Source organism: Canis lupus, chromosome 33 (assembly GCF_048164855.1).
Source record: "Canis lupus baileyi chromosome 33, mCanLup2.hap1, whole genome shotgun sequence".
In the NCBI taxonomy this organism is placed as follows: Eukaryota; Metazoa; Chordata; class Mammalia; order Carnivora; family Canidae; genus Canis; species Canis lupus.
The window spans coordinates 1,581,637-1,596,717 of NC_132870.1; the positions used below are offsets into that span (position 1 = coordinate 1,581,637).

The window sequence follows — 15,081 nt, forward strand, 5'->3', positions numbered from 1 at the left end:
CCCTGAGCAGCTCAGTCTCTGAGTTTCAACTCTAAAATGGGAATAGTAAAACAAAACAAAACAAAACAAAACAAAAATAAAATGGGAATAGTAATAGTACATACCTCAGAAGTGATGATAAGTCAGATCAATGTAGGGATCCCTGGGTGGTGCAGCGGTTTAGCGCCTGCCTTTGACCCAGGGCACGATCCTGGAGACCCGGGATCGAATCCCACGTCGGGCTCCTGGTGCATGGAGCCTGCTTCTCCCTCTGCCTGTGTGTCTGCCTCTCCCTCTCTCTCTGTGTGACTATCATAAATAAATAAAAATTAAAAAAAAAAAAAGTCAGATCAATGTAAAGTATCCAGGTTGATGCCTGACATATGCATATAAATATATATAGAGAGAGTGTGTAAGCATACACAAGTGCTTTATAAGTGTTAACTTTAACTTTAGCAGAATAATTACGTCCTGAGAGCAAGAGCCTCTGTGATTTTTGACCTCAAACTAGGCACAATTGCTTGCCTCTGGTATTGGGAAGTGACCATACTGAGGCATGCAGCTGAAGCATTAATTCTCCATTTTCCAATGACCTCTGAAACCTCATCTCTTCCATCAAACGTATCTTGAGGCTTTTAGCTCATAATAATGCCACTCTTCTATGGCAGTTATTTTTTGTTAAAGTAGGCAGAGGAAGACTGTTAACTGTGTGAGAACTGAGTCTCTGTATTCATTCACCCTAAATATACAGCACTGGCACACGTGACCTTGCGGTAGGGTTCAATGTAAGATGGGCCAGACAGGTTTCCTGTCCTTAAAGAAATCCACATTCTTCTGGGGGCTGGACCAGTGGAAAGCTAAGTGTAGAAGTGTAGTGCCAAATGCTGGATGTGCTGAGTGGCCCAAACAGAGTGAATTAAACACTTACAACATAGAGAACAATGGTGTGTAATTCAAGATCCAGGTAAAGCTTAATGCAGAAGAGGAATTTTTGCCTGGAATTTTAAGGATGAGAAGGATTTGACGGGTAGAGTTGAGGAGGGAAAAATTCTCTGTGCAGAGGTGGGTGTGCTTCGAAAAGAAGTGGTCCAGCTTTAGGTGTTGGTGGTAATGGACTTACCATCTGGCAGAACTGGTTTTGAATACTGGTTCTGTCATTTAATAGAGCTTTGATTTATTTCCTCATCTATAAAATGGAGCCAATAATATCTATTTCACAGGGTTATTAGGATTAAGTGGAGATTTTTTTTTAAGATTCATTTATTATTTGAAAGAGTGCGTGTGCATGCGAAGATGAGGGAGGGAGGGAGGGAGAGAGAGAGAGTCCTTTAAAGATTCCCTACTGAGTGCAAAGCCTGACCAGGGCTAGATCCCAGGACCTTGAGATCATGACCTGAGCCAAAATCAAGAGTTGTCCACTTAACTGACTGAGCCTCCAGGTACCTCAATGGGAAGATTTTATATAAAGGTCCAGGTATTGTATGTGGCACAAAAGCATCCAGTGAACCATTATTTATGTAGAGGGTTGTAGAAGGAGGAAAATACTGAAATGCTCAAAGAAGAGACCACACATGGTAGTCTCAGAGTATCTTGTTTTTGCTAAACCACACTTAGCATTGCAGTCTTCACATAAATCTTCAGCTGTTGCTTCTTGGTTGATCAATCAAGGGAAATATTACCCCCTCCCCCCCTTTCTTAGTTTCCTGGCTAAGAAAGTGTTAGAGCCTGTTGCCTCTTTTTGCTACTCTGAGTATTTTAACCTCCATTATTCAGGTACTTCAGGCAACTTTGATTTGATACCTTTAAAAGATATCATCTCTGTCTGCCTGTGTCTCTGCCTCTCTCTCTCTCTCTCTCTCTCTCTCTCTCTCTCTCTGTGTGTGTGTCTCTCATGAAAAAATAAATAAAATCTTTTAAAAAAATAAAAAAATAAAAGATATCAATCTACTTTTCTACCTTGAGCCCAGAATATGAAGTACATTTATTAATGCTTTACTCTCCATAAGGAATGAAGCCTCACTAATAATTAGTGATTATTCTTTGATGTTTTTGTGCATGTGAGTAGCCAGATGACTTGTGGCTGTCACATTAGCTTCCAAATTATTAATACCTGGGCTAAAGAGTGTGTAGGTAGTTGGCTTGAGCAGGCATTTTGGGGAAAGATGCCAAGCCTGGTTTCCCTACATTGGTGGTTGCAGCTACCACAATGCACAAAACCCACTCTTGGTAATAACCAACCTCACTATGTACAGTTGGTGCAATTGTGGCAAAAGGGGTTTAACTCTGTGTAGCCATGATTATAGTAAGATATATGGTCTGACCCTCTTTATGTGGGAGGGATTTGAGCCTTGGGTTTTTCTCAAATCCAAATGGCCAAAGTTGCTTTTCTTGCTTTTGCCCGTATAAAGATCACTTTCCACCCCTCCCCCTTGCCTTTCATTTCACTATGTGAATAATAATTATTCTAATGAACCATTAGGCTTTGGAAGAGTTTAAAGGCAACTACTTGGATCGATGCCTAAGACTTTCTTTTACCCTGGATCCCATTTAACTTTCTCAGTTTCTTCTTCATACGGAATATATGAATTACGGCCAAGCTGTAATTTTTCAAGTTTGGATTTCAGCTTAATGCCTCCCTGTAATCATGCTATGTCAGAAACATATTCCCATTCACATATCCCCTAATTTTTAATCTGTTAATCTAGGAGCATTGAGATGGAACCTGACACCATCTCAGTGAGAAATCTGGGCTGTAGACCCAAACCCTTTGTGCTTTGTGGGAACAACATGCAAGAATATGTAGCCTCTGCTTTTTGCTGCACATATTATTTTTAAGAGCTAATGGGATTTTATAACAGATTTTGTATGTAGTATCCTCCTTGGGTTTTACTTGATTATTCAGAAATACCGTGATAATAATGATAATGAAAATGCCTCTTTAAGAGACAGTGGAGGGGGTAGAGGGGACTGTGGGAACATTCTTCTGTGGCAGCATGTGAAAAGAAGGTTTGTTTTGCATTAGTTGATCAAGACAAGAGAGCCAGCATCCAGAACCATCCATCAATAGCAAACCTTTGAGAGTAGAGGAAAGTTATAATCCCTTGGGTCTACTTTCCTAAGCACACCAATATGTATGGGAAAACCCTTAAACCAACTTTCTTGTACAGCTGGATGTATGCTTCTGTAATATGCAGTTAACATCTTTAAGGCACAGAGTTGTCTAGTCTCCTGATGGGAGTATGTATTTATTTTTTTTAGAGGTCACTTGGTTCTATTTTTGAGCAGAAGAACAGAGTAAGAAAGAAGAAAGCTTTAGCTTGATTAGAATAGCAGAAATTGGGCAGCCCTGGTGGCCTAGCAGTTTAGCGCCGCCTTCAGCCCAGGGTGTGATCCGGGGACCCAGGATCGAGTCCCACATTGGGCTCCCTGCATGGAGCCTGCTTCTCCCTCTGCCCGCCCCCTCAATCTCTCACTCTCTGTCTCTCTAATAGATAAATAAAATCTTAAAAAAAAAAAAAAAAAAAAAGAATAGCCGAAATTATAGTCCTAACTAATGGAGTCAATCTGTTTTTGTCTCTGCAAGATATGCTTTATTTTATTTTATTTTATTTTTTTAATGCTTTAAAGAAAGCTTGCATGAAATAGCTTACCATTTGAATGGTTACCCAGCCTTATAATCTGGGTTAAAACTTTGGCTAGATTTCAGATTCTTCACTTCTTTCAGATTTTAATTCTTCATTTCTTCATTCTTTAAACTTCAGATTCTTTGGTCTGCTGCTCTGGTGAGAAGATATGTTCATAAGTGCATTGGTTGGTAGGAAACGAAATATGATGTGACTGCTCAGTGACTGTTCCTAACTCCCATCCCTCATTCAACACTTGAGCCCCCAGTGACAGAGCCTGGGCATGTACTTACTTATGTATTGCTTATATGTATCTTCATAATACTTTAAGGAGTATTTCTAGTAAGCTGAAATGCAAACCAGTTTTAGTCTTATATCCTCTATTTCTAATTACTCTTCAGTTTTTCCATTTCATTGATTTCTATGCCCTTTGGATCTCTTTGTTTTCCTGCTGCTTCCCTTGACATACTACTCCTTTCTCTCCTCCTGTCTCCATTCCTTCCCCACAATAGTCTGAATCTTATTTTTATCTTATCATGACCTTGGCCAGATCTGTCCTCCTCTAAGAAAGCCTTACTTTTTTGCTATGGCCCATGTCAATCTCCATTGTCTAACCTTGATAACCTTTGTGCCATATTTCATCACCAAACATTTGGCACTTCTGTTTTATCTCAATGCTTTTTCCTCCTAATAAGGCTTAAGTTCCTTAAAAGCTTTTGCATTTCCTAGAATTCTTACTATGTAGAGTCACTTAAATATTTGGAAAGTTTACTTCCATTATTGGAAGGCTTCCTCCAAAAGCAAAATGACTCTCTAGCTAGCTAGTGGTAACTTGCCTTGGTAACTTGAGGGAGATCTAGTTTTCTATCCTTTTACTAATTTGTCTTTTTGCTATTATCATATCATAGGGTATTATCAAGCCTATCCTAAATTTACACAGAAAAATATAGGAATATTATAACCCAGAACCCTAAAATGGCCCCCAAATCCCAGCTCCCTGGTGAACACATCCCGTATAACATCCAGAACTTGGGAATATGATGGGATAGTCACTCATGATTAAGTTGTTATGGCACAGCTGACTTTAAGATATGAAGATTATCCTGGGTGGACCTGACCTAGTCAGTCCCTTAAAAGGAACTAGACTCTTTTTGAAGATTTGAAATGTGAAGAGGCACATGAGGGATTCTGTGTTGGCTGTGAAGAGGAGGTGGTCACATGGCTAGTAACTGGGTGATCTTTTGTGTCATTCCCTGGTGGATAGCAGACATGGAGAAAAGGACTTCAGTCCTACAGCTGCAAAGAATTGAATTCTGACAACCCAGATGAGCTTGGTTGTGGAATTCACCTACAGAGCTTCCAGATCAGAACTTAGTTTGTGGGATCCCTGGGTGGCGCAGCGGTTTAGCACCTGCCTTTGGCCCAGGGCGCGATCTTGGAGACCCGGGATCAAATCCCACGTCAGGCTCCCGATGCATGGAGCCTGCTTCTCTCCTCTGCCTATGTCTCTGCCTCTCTCTCTCTCTCTGTGGGACTATCATAAATAAACAAAAAGAACTTAGTTTGTCTGCCACCTTGATTTCAGCCTTTTGATATCCTGAGCAGAGAACCCAGCCACGCCACACCCAGACTTCTGACCTTCACAACCAAGAGCTAATAAATAGGTGTTGTCTCAAGCCCTAAATCTGTGATAATTTGTTACGTGGCAACAGGAAACTAATAAATGCTGCCAAATGTATGTAACAACTTCTATTTCACACTGATAGTGTTTCATCCAGGGCTAAGATTAAGATGAAGTAGAGCTCTTAGGAAGGCTTGAGAATTTTGGCCAGGATTAATAATACTTGCAGAGTGATATAAAATGTTAATTTGTATGTTTATTTCCTAAGAATGTATTTACCATGGCTTTGGTCATTTGTGGTAAAACCCCTCAATTTTCAGGGGCTGGAAATCTATCACTGCACTCAGAAATGTTCTAGGCCAGCCTGGTTTAGGAACTGTATATGGCCTGAATATGACTATTTTGAGTGGTTGGGACTGAAATATCCGTGGTGCTTTTGTTTATGGACTGCCTTAGAGCTGGTTTGGATTTTTCTTCTTTTTCAGGGACTACTATTACATGGTCATTACCGTAACTGAAATCCTCTTCTATTATCAGAAAGGGACAGAAATAAATTAGATCTTTCAAAAAGGAAGTGGCTAATTTATATCCGGTGATAGAAATGGTGGCATAGGGAAGGAAGTGTCCCATCCATAGTTCATTATTTGCAGATTAATGCATTCAGCAAATAGAAGTACGTGAATTGAGCCATGAGATTTCTCAGATAGGAAGCACTAAGGAGTTGATGTGTGAATATGAGGAGTACAACTGTACGTAAGAAGTTGAAGGAAAAACTTCCAACTGATAAGGGCTCTTAATAATCTTTGACCTCCTATTCATCACTGTTCTGAAAAAGTTTATGTGGAACCTATACCACACTGTAGAGACAGGGCAAATGAGCAACTGTGAGACATTTGGGTGGTCTTCTCCTCTGCAAGATAGGTGATATGTTTGAAGTGGAATCCAGTTATTTGGGACCCCACCGCAGAGCCAGAGGGTTTTAAGATGATTATGAACCTCTTCCATGGTTTTCTCATTAACTTTCCTGGGTGGCTAGCCATGGGAAGAGCCTCTCATCATCTCTAGGATGTCGAGCAGTGCATGAGAACAGCTGTAGCATCTGTTTCTAATTGGATCGTGCCTTTATAAATACTTCATGACTGTTTGTCACATTGCTTCCCTCCCACCTCCTCTTCCTCTGAGCACTGCAACATTTGTGTCTGGAATGCACAGGTGGGCCTTGTCATTCTCAAACAGGGAGACTTTCTGCTGATCTACACTTTGTAACATTAGGCTGTTGCAGGCATTAGTCACTTTGACTCAAAAAGAAAGGGTAGTCTTTGGAAACTTAAGAAAATGCCTTTGTTGTTAATTCTTGGCATGCAGTTAAATTTGCCTCTCAGAGTTTACGTTGACTTTTAGAAAAACATTCTGTCTGTAAGAAAAAAAGTGCATCCTTCCACTTTTTACAATTTTTGGATTGCCAAATGTCTGATTTATTAATAATTCAGCTCTACCTCTCCCATCCCCCCACCTGTCCCATCAGGATCCGGGGTGGTAAGCAGCTGCTGGGGCCCTCTTCAGTTCAGGTACCCATTTCTGGGGACTGCTTTTAATCAGAATTTTTCCTAGTTATGTGAGAAATCTAATTTCTGTTGGGTCCAAGGTGGGAATCTAATCACAGACAAGCCAGGCAGATCTTGGAGGAAGTGTGGGCTATTACTGTTTGATGGGAGGGAGGATGTAGAGAAGATAGGAGCTAGGGGCACTGATGGAGGAGAACAGGAACCCAGGCAGTGCTGTTTCCAGCTCTTGGGTATCAGGCTTCTGATAGCAACCAGTATGAATTCTTACCTTCAAAGTGAGCCCGAGTGTAATGGAGAGAAGGGTGGATCAGGCGCGCCAGGGCACTAGGTATTCACTGTGGCCCTGTCTCTCCTCCACCTGTTCCAGTTTATAGGGAAAACCAGTCAGCCACTGCACCTGCCTCCTTATCTGAAAATGAGGCCATTGGGGAATATGATCCTGTAAAATGTCACACAGATATAAATTTTGGTGAAGTCTAATGGGGGTAGTTTTAGGAGAAGGGGACTATCCAAGTAATGAATCAACTGATAGACTGGATTCAGTCTGTTAAAGGGTTGGGTGGGAAAGATTTGGCTAAAAAAGGCACGGTAGGTGTTTGTTACATCTGGGCACAGAGGAGAAAAGCCAGCTTGGTACAGATGTCCTCGAGAAGCCTTGACTAGAATTCAGAGGCCAGCAGGCATTGAATGATTTATACAGTGGGACTTTTTTTTTTTTTTTTTCCTGCAAGAGGGTGGAAGCCTATAAATTTATGCACATTTTTAAAATCAAGGTTAGCAATATGTATGCTAATTGATGTTATTCTAGGGGACTCTCTGATACCTTGAAGTAGATGTTGCCATTTGATAAAAGAAAAAGTGAGGGAGGACAGATTAAATTTGAGAATGGGGAATAGGAGGAGTTCCACTTAGGAGATGTTGGCATAGTGAAGACCATGGATGCGCAGGAGGGAAGAGGAGCTGCAAGTTATGACTAGGCAGTAATTAGCCTATGGAAGGTCACTAAAGTGGGCAAGGAAGAAGTCATCTGAGAAAAGTGTGTAAACTGAGCTGAGGATAGCGAATTATGTTAATTCTTGCAATACCCCTCTAAAGTACTTTATCTTAAAGTTGACAGGACTGAGGCTGAAATGTTAAATGACTTACCCTGGTCACACAGCGAAACAATGGCAGAGTTGCCCTGAGTCCTCTGACTTCACCCATCAAGCAGTTTCCCACTGCATTGTTCTACCTTTCTGCTCACTTTTATCACTTTCAGTGTGGTTTAGTTCTGAGAAAAAAATAGATACTTGTATATTTTATCCTATCATCCATCTATTAGCTGCAATAAAAATTACAGCATTACTTCCTTTAAAAAGATTTTTATTATTTGTTCCTATTTTTAGCATTCCCTGATGTTTAAAATCTTTTATTTTGTTTAAAAGGTGTTTTGCAATAATTCAAATATAGAACTATAACTATAAGACTCAGAAAGTAAAATTGCCCTATAGTCATACACATTTCCCAAAGAAAACCCCCCTACACATTAATTTTGCAAGAATCTGGAGAAACAAAATGCGTTCCTTCTCTTTGAAAGAGACTTCACTTTGAAATCACACTTGAAATTAAGGCAATTATTCAATTTTAATCCAGATCTTTTCTGGTTATTTGGTGGTGTTTTCAAGGGTGGCTCCCTGGGTTTGTTGGTCAGAGCTGATCTATCTACCTGGCTGGCTGAGTTGGGGCCTGGCCCTTGGATACTCCTTAGTCACCGTTCCCAGCTGGGTTGCATTCAAGTTCTTTCCTCTTATGGTTTTCCTCCTGTTCCCTCTTCTTCCTGGCTTTCTCTGTTCTGCTGCTTGCTTGTGTGAGACAATTTCCTTGGTGGTTTTCTTGGCTCTGACCTTGAGATTTCATGGTATAGATGACAAGCAGAATCATAAATGTTTTCCAGGTCATCCTTAAAGAACGCGATCCTCACTGGTAATGAGATGCTTCAGACATTTTATATTATGGAAATTACCCCCGCAATGCCTAGCTTTGAAAACATCCCCATGTGGACTTCATAGTTGTGGTTTGGGATATTTAGCATTCCAATGTTTTCCCTTTTGCATGGGAACTAAGGGCGTTTCCCATCTTCCCACCAACTTTTCTTTCTTTAAAAGAGAATATGAAACCATTTCTAAATCTCTAAAATGTAGTTAGATAAGAGTGTGTATTTATGAAAATGACCAATCAGGCACTTGGGTAAAACTTCTTGTGAGGCCAGGATTTCTCTAATATTGGCTGGTGTTCAGTCAAGGATTTCATGTAAGGAATAGCATATTCTTCTCTGCTTATCTTCAGGTAGGTGGCATCTATCTGTACACTGAAACAGGACCTCAAAACATCTACCTAAGATGAAAAAGGGACATGTACCTCCTCTTTTCTCCAAGTGGGCATCTTTATGGAGGTAGGGGAAGAAAGAGAGCAAAGGGAGCATGTCATTCAAAATTGGACATTCATTTTCTTAAGACTTGAGTCTCAATCTTTTCTACCTCTTCCCATCAGGCAGTGGTGGTCAGAAAGACTCTTTGTTTTCATTTGAATGCATGAAACTTGCACATCAACCATCTAGGGACTGTCTACTGAATTAATATCCAACAATGCTACAGACTAACACTGTTTTTACTACTGCAGGCTGGTGGATTCACTGGAAAAATGACACAGCCAGTCACATGAGTTGTAAGGATGCATTGCATCCTGTACTTTTGGATAGCTTATGATTGTATATTGTGACTATTTGATTAACATCGATGTGCCCCATTAGACTATATGGTCTGTGAGTGGTCCATGAGTTAGGGATGCTTTATTTTCTCACCATCACTTCCTTACCATTTAGCACAGTATCTAGCACACATTGGTACTCAATAAATATTTGTTGAGTGAATGAAAGCATGAAAATTTACTTTTTTTCTTGAACATGGATGATTAACACTTACATAGAAGTGTTATTTCCTGTTTGTTTCAAGGCTATAAATCCACTTTTCAAAAATCCTGTGGAAGACTGCAGATACAGCTGAAGGAAAAAATGTTTTAAAGCAAGGCAGTTGTAAGGGGTGGACTTTTTTAAGTCATTAGAGTTAAGCAAAAATGAAAAGTTAAGCTGGAAAACAGAGGCATACACACAGATTTCTATTACGTTTGGAGTTTCCTAGGATAACCCATAAAAACTCACTTTCAAAGGTCATTTAAAAATTGAGCTGTCTTGATCTGGCAAAAGAAAATATACTACCAGGAATTTTTCACCTCCTGTTGGCTGTCTTTAAGAATTGGATTTATGTATCTGTGACTTCCAGTTTCAAGAAACCTTGGAATTAGCATTATAACCAAAGACTTTGCCTAGAGGCCATTTGATTAAATCTCATTTACCAATGAGAAAATAGAAGCCCAGGGTTTGACTTGGGTCAATATAACTTACTATCTATAAAATGAGGCTTTGAGAAGAATGTAATTGCCACTTCTTGTCAACAAAATCTCCAGCTCTCTAAGTGAATGTATAACATTATTGCTTAAATTTAAAAAATATATCATTTTAAATGGGTGAGATCTTTCTAAATTGAAACGGTAATATCTACTTGTAAAGGTAAAAATCAAGTCTAATTGTTTGCAACATACATTAAAACATCTATCACCTTGGTAACATGCGCCCCTGCTTCCGCTGGCTGATAAGGATCAGCAGCCATAGATGACCTACCTACACCTCCTGAAGTCTTCAGTTTTGTTTTGTTTTTAAAGATTTTATTTATTTATTCATGAGAGACACAGATGGAGAGGCAGAGACACAGGCAGAGGGAGAAGCAGGCTCCATGCAGGGAGCCCGATGTGAGACTCGATCCCGGGAGTCCGGGGTCATGTCCTGGGCTGAAAGGAGGTGCTAAACGCCTGAGCCACACAGCGATCCCAAGTCTTCAGTTTTAAAAGCAAGGAAAGGGGATATCATTTCACTTTGAATGCAGTGAATAGAACCCATCTGGGCACATCCAGTTAATTTCAGGAGGCTCTGGGCTGGATTAAAATAAAGGGAAAAGTGAAGAGGGGACTCCAGAATGGTTTCCAGCAGTGGAGGATGTTGATGCTAGCAAATAGGAATGTGATTCTATGGCTTTTCCCTCAGCTCTCTAAATGGTTCTCCGGGTTGAGGTGAGTTTTCTTCCTGCCTAGATCCTGTCTCTCTCCTCTGCTTCCTTTTTGTTCTTTCTGTTCTTCCCTTTGTGATTTTTCTTTCTTGATTAGTTCTGAGGGTTTTGCTAATCAGCAGCTTCTCCTGGCTCGCCCAGCAGTAGTGCAGAGCTGTCTCATTTCAGATTTGAAAATCAGTTATCTCTTCCTCCCACCTAATTAGGGAAGGAAACTCAGGTTTCCTGAGGACCTGTTAAGTGCCAGGCACTATCATACTTATTCCTTAACTCCTCCCAACCACCCTGCCAAGTGCTCCATCAGAGACTAAGAAAAGTAGGAAGCAAAGCTGGGATTCAAATCCATGGCTGTCTTACTCCAAACCCTGTGCCATACTGTTCCTGGTTAAGCAAGAGTTGGAATTGTGGAATTTATTATTTTATTTTACTTTATTATTTTATTTATTTTGAGATAGAGAGTATACATAGGTGGTGGGGGGCAGGTAAGGGCTGAGAAAGAGAGAGAATCCCAAGCAGACGCCATGCCCAGTGTTGAGCCCAATGCAGGGCTTAATCTCATGACCCCGAGATCACGACCTGAGCTGAAATCCAGAGTCAGATGCCCAGCTCACTGAGCCTCCCTGGTGACCCTGTGGAACTTATTTTAAAGCAGCACTCAGAATGTAGGTGTTGGCACACATTCTTAAATAATTTACTTTATAATTATTTTAATGATGAATTTAGCCAGGGCATATTCTGAAAAAACTTGTCAATTCCTAGTAAAGTGACCTGTTGTACATAGACAGCATTTATCTAGGAGGCTTCTGCAAGCTGGACTTTTGTTCCCCTGGTAGAGTTGGGGAGCTCTGGCCTCCAAAAGGTGTTCCTTGAATTTCCCTAGCCAAAAGCTACTTCTCTCCTCATACTAACTGTAAAGTTATGGTGTTTATCACTTTCATCCTTAGTGGTATTATTAATTGATGTCCTGTCTCTACTGCTACATGGGAAACCTCTTTTTTTAAAAAAAATTTTTAAGATTTATTTTAGAGGCACCTGGGTGGCACAGTTGGTTAAGGGTCTGACTCTTGGCTCTGGCTGGGGTTCTCAGTCCTGAGATCAAGCTCCAAATTGGGATCTGTGCAGAGCATGGGGTCTGCTTCTCTCCTCCCTCTGCTCCCCCTGTCCCATAAGATATATTTATCTATTAGAGAGAGAGCATGTGAGTACAAAAGTGGAGGGAGGGTGGGGGGGGGGAGAGAGAGAGAGAGAGAGAATCCTCAAGCAGGCTCCCTGCTGAGCGCAGAGCCTAATGTGGGAGTTTGATCCTAGGACCTGAGCTGAAATCAAGAGTCAACAGCTTAACCAACTGAACCACCCAAGTACCCCTAAATGGAAAACCTTTTTTTTTTTTTTTTTTTTTTTGCAAAACCTTTTAAGAGCAGGAAGAGGGCAGCCCCGGGGGCTCAGTGGTTTAGTGCCGCCTTCAGCCCAGGGTGTGATTCTGGAGACCCGGGATCAGGTCCCACGTCGGGCTCCCTGCATGAAGCCTGCTTGTGTCTCTGCCTCTCTCTGTGTGTCTGTCATGAATAAATAAATTTTAAAAATCTTTAGAGAAAAAAAAAAAGGAAGAGTGTTTATCAATGAATAACAAAGAATATCTGTTCCCTTAGTGCTTTGAGCAGTGAGTGTTTTTGAATGAGCAAATAAATAATTGTGTCCATGTGGAGGTGACCTGAAAAGAGAAAAATGAAATCGTTAAATTATTCTATACCATAGAATTAATCACAACCCATTTCAAGATGGAGTGGGCATAGAAATGTAAGTACAAATCCCTCCGTAGATAGCAAATGGAGGACTAAATCAATTAAGGTCTTGAGTTACTTACTTGGTGGCTCTTGTTGGTACTTTCATTTAAAGAATGGTCAAAACTAAGCCCTATAGTACTGGCTTCATGTGCTATGGCTGCAAAAATCAAAGGCTGGCCTTGGCATTGCCAGGACCAGTGAAAATATATTTAGAGCTACTTTGCCAATTCTAATTCTCGACTTCTATCTCTCATGGCTGCCAAAGAATTATAACTTCCAAGAATTTTTTTCCTACTTTAACATATTGTATTTTTTTTAACATATTGGATTTTAATAGCAGCTAAAACCATTTATATTGTCTGGGACTATCTGAGAATTTAGTAGGTCATCCTGCCATACCAGTGACTAAATGCAAGGCCTCCGGATTCTAGAACCTGACTTGTGGGCTCAGATTTCAGCCCCTCAGCTTACTAGCTGTGTGACTTTTGACAAGTAACTAAACTTCTGTGTCTCTGTTTTCTCATCTAAAGTTGAGGTTGGGTAATAATAGTAACCATCTAACAGAATTGTTAAGATAAATTAGTTCATTAGTAAGGCTTTTCTGGGACACTGGAAATGGCCAATAAACATTATGATGGTCATGGAATACCAAATGACGTGACCCATCTTTATCCAGTCATTATTTTTCTTTCATTGTTAAGGGGAATGTTTATTGAAATTCCCTCTGAGATTTAATAGTAAAGATAATGTTAGAGATCAAATTTCAGTGGTATCTGAAAGATTTGGATATGAAAACATTGGCTATAAGGTCTTCCCAGATGGAGGAAATGATGTGAATAAACTCTGATGGCAGAAAGAGTTCTGATGGGGAGAAATGTGTGGTTGTCTCAGGAATAGTAATTCACGTTAGCTGCAGTGTAAGGTGTCCTATGGGGAGAAGTGAGAGGTTAGGTCGGAGATTTGGGATTAGCTCATGGAGGCCCTGAGATGGCAGGCCAAGGAGTTTGGATTGGGGGCCTTTGAGTTCAGAGGTCCCTTTTGCAGCAAAGTAGAGAGAGGAAAGATAAGAGGGAATGGGGTGGAGGTAAGGGGACCAGCTGGAAGGTGGTTGAGTTAGTAGGAATAAAGAGGAAGAGGATGTGGTCTTGATAACACTTTGGAATTTATGAAAGGGGTAGGAGGCTCTCAAGCATAATTAAGTGCCATTAACAGAAAATAAGGTTTGGGATAGAGAAATATATAGATTTTGGTTTCATGAACATCAGTTTGAGGTACAGATGGGACAACCCAAGAGAACCATCCCTTTGATAGAAATTCAGAACTGGAACTCAGGCAAAAAGTTCAGTATTAGAGATAAAAAGCTGAGAGTCATTTCCAGGTGTGTAGTAGTGGTTAAGGACATGAAAATATATGAAATTCCTAAAGACCATACCCATAGACTTCAAAGGGATCCTATACTTCTTGGGGAGAGACAGCTAAGGCAAGAAGCAGTAAACATGGTGACAAAATTCTGGAGCATAGGAATTCAGCTACTGTTGTGTGTGACTTAGAGCCTCTCCTTTGCTTTTCCTACAGCATTTCCTAGGTTTTAAGCCTGCTCATGAACCACAGGAGGAACTTCCTACTTCCCTTTTTCCAGTCACATACTGATGGCCAGTAACCCCCCAAGTTACTTTAATATTGGGCAGAGAATTAAGCTCCAACTATGGAATTTTAAAATGGCCATATAAAATTTACATATTTTGTATTACAAAGTTAGAAGACGGACTCTGAAGAAATAAATTTAAATTAAAAAAATTTCAAGACCAAACTGTTTTATAACCCTTCATTTTGTATGTGGTTTTCAGTGGATATAAAAATATTCAGTGGGTGTGTGGGTGGTTTCTCGTGTTTTGGAAATGGTGAGAATATGAGATGCTGTGCATGGGGTTCTGGTAGGAGAGCTATAATTACTAACTCTGATTCTTTCCCAGGATTGGCTTATGGGTGGATATCTATCTGAATCTAAAAACCCAACAATGTGGAATCTACAGTAATAATCCACTCCCCTCCCATCCCCGGAAATGAACTGTTGTGGTGGGAACGAGGGGAAGCATAGGAAGATGGTTTTTCCCTGTCTTGCCTCCTTTCAGGCCATTCACTGACTGTTCAGGTCAGAGGTACAACTCAAACAAAGGCTGGTGTGGTGGCATCTCCCAGCCTGATGCACAATAGCCACTGCACAGCTGTGGCGGAAAGAGTTCTAAATATAACCCAGACTCATTTCAAACCCTCCTCCCCCACGTCTTGAAGGATGTGGTAAACAGCCTAAAAATACCTGTGTCTGAACCTTTGAGGTATGGAAGGGAGGGG

The 15,081-nt window shown here is 40.6% G+C and overlaps 1 protein-coding gene and 1 long non-coding RNA gene across 15 annotated transcripts in view; one reads left to right on the forward strand and one right to left on the reverse strand.

The window, feature by feature from the left end:
• Nucleotides 1-15,081, forward strand: part of SEPTIN11 (septin 11) — a 106,049-nt gene that overhangs the window by 28,732 nt on the left and 62,236 nt on the right. The window lies entirely within an intron of this gene.
• The window catches only part of LOC140623936 (uncharacterized), a 51,090-nt gene that overhangs the window by 21,123 nt on the left and 14,886 nt on the right, over nt 1-15,081 (reverse strand). For all 3 annotated transcript variants that reach the window (XR_012023456.1, XR_012023457.1, XR_012023458.1), the window contains exons 3-7: nt 8,494-8,671; nt 7,935-8,058; nt 7,057-7,227; nt 3,630-3,758; nt 105-288 (exon numbers count right to left, since the gene is read on the reverse strand). This is a non-coding gene — a long non-coding RNA (uncharacterized lncRNA). The remainder of the gene's footprint in view (nt 1-104; nt 289-3,629; nt 3,759-7,056; nt 7,228-7,934; nt 8,059-8,493; nt 8,672-15,081) is intronic.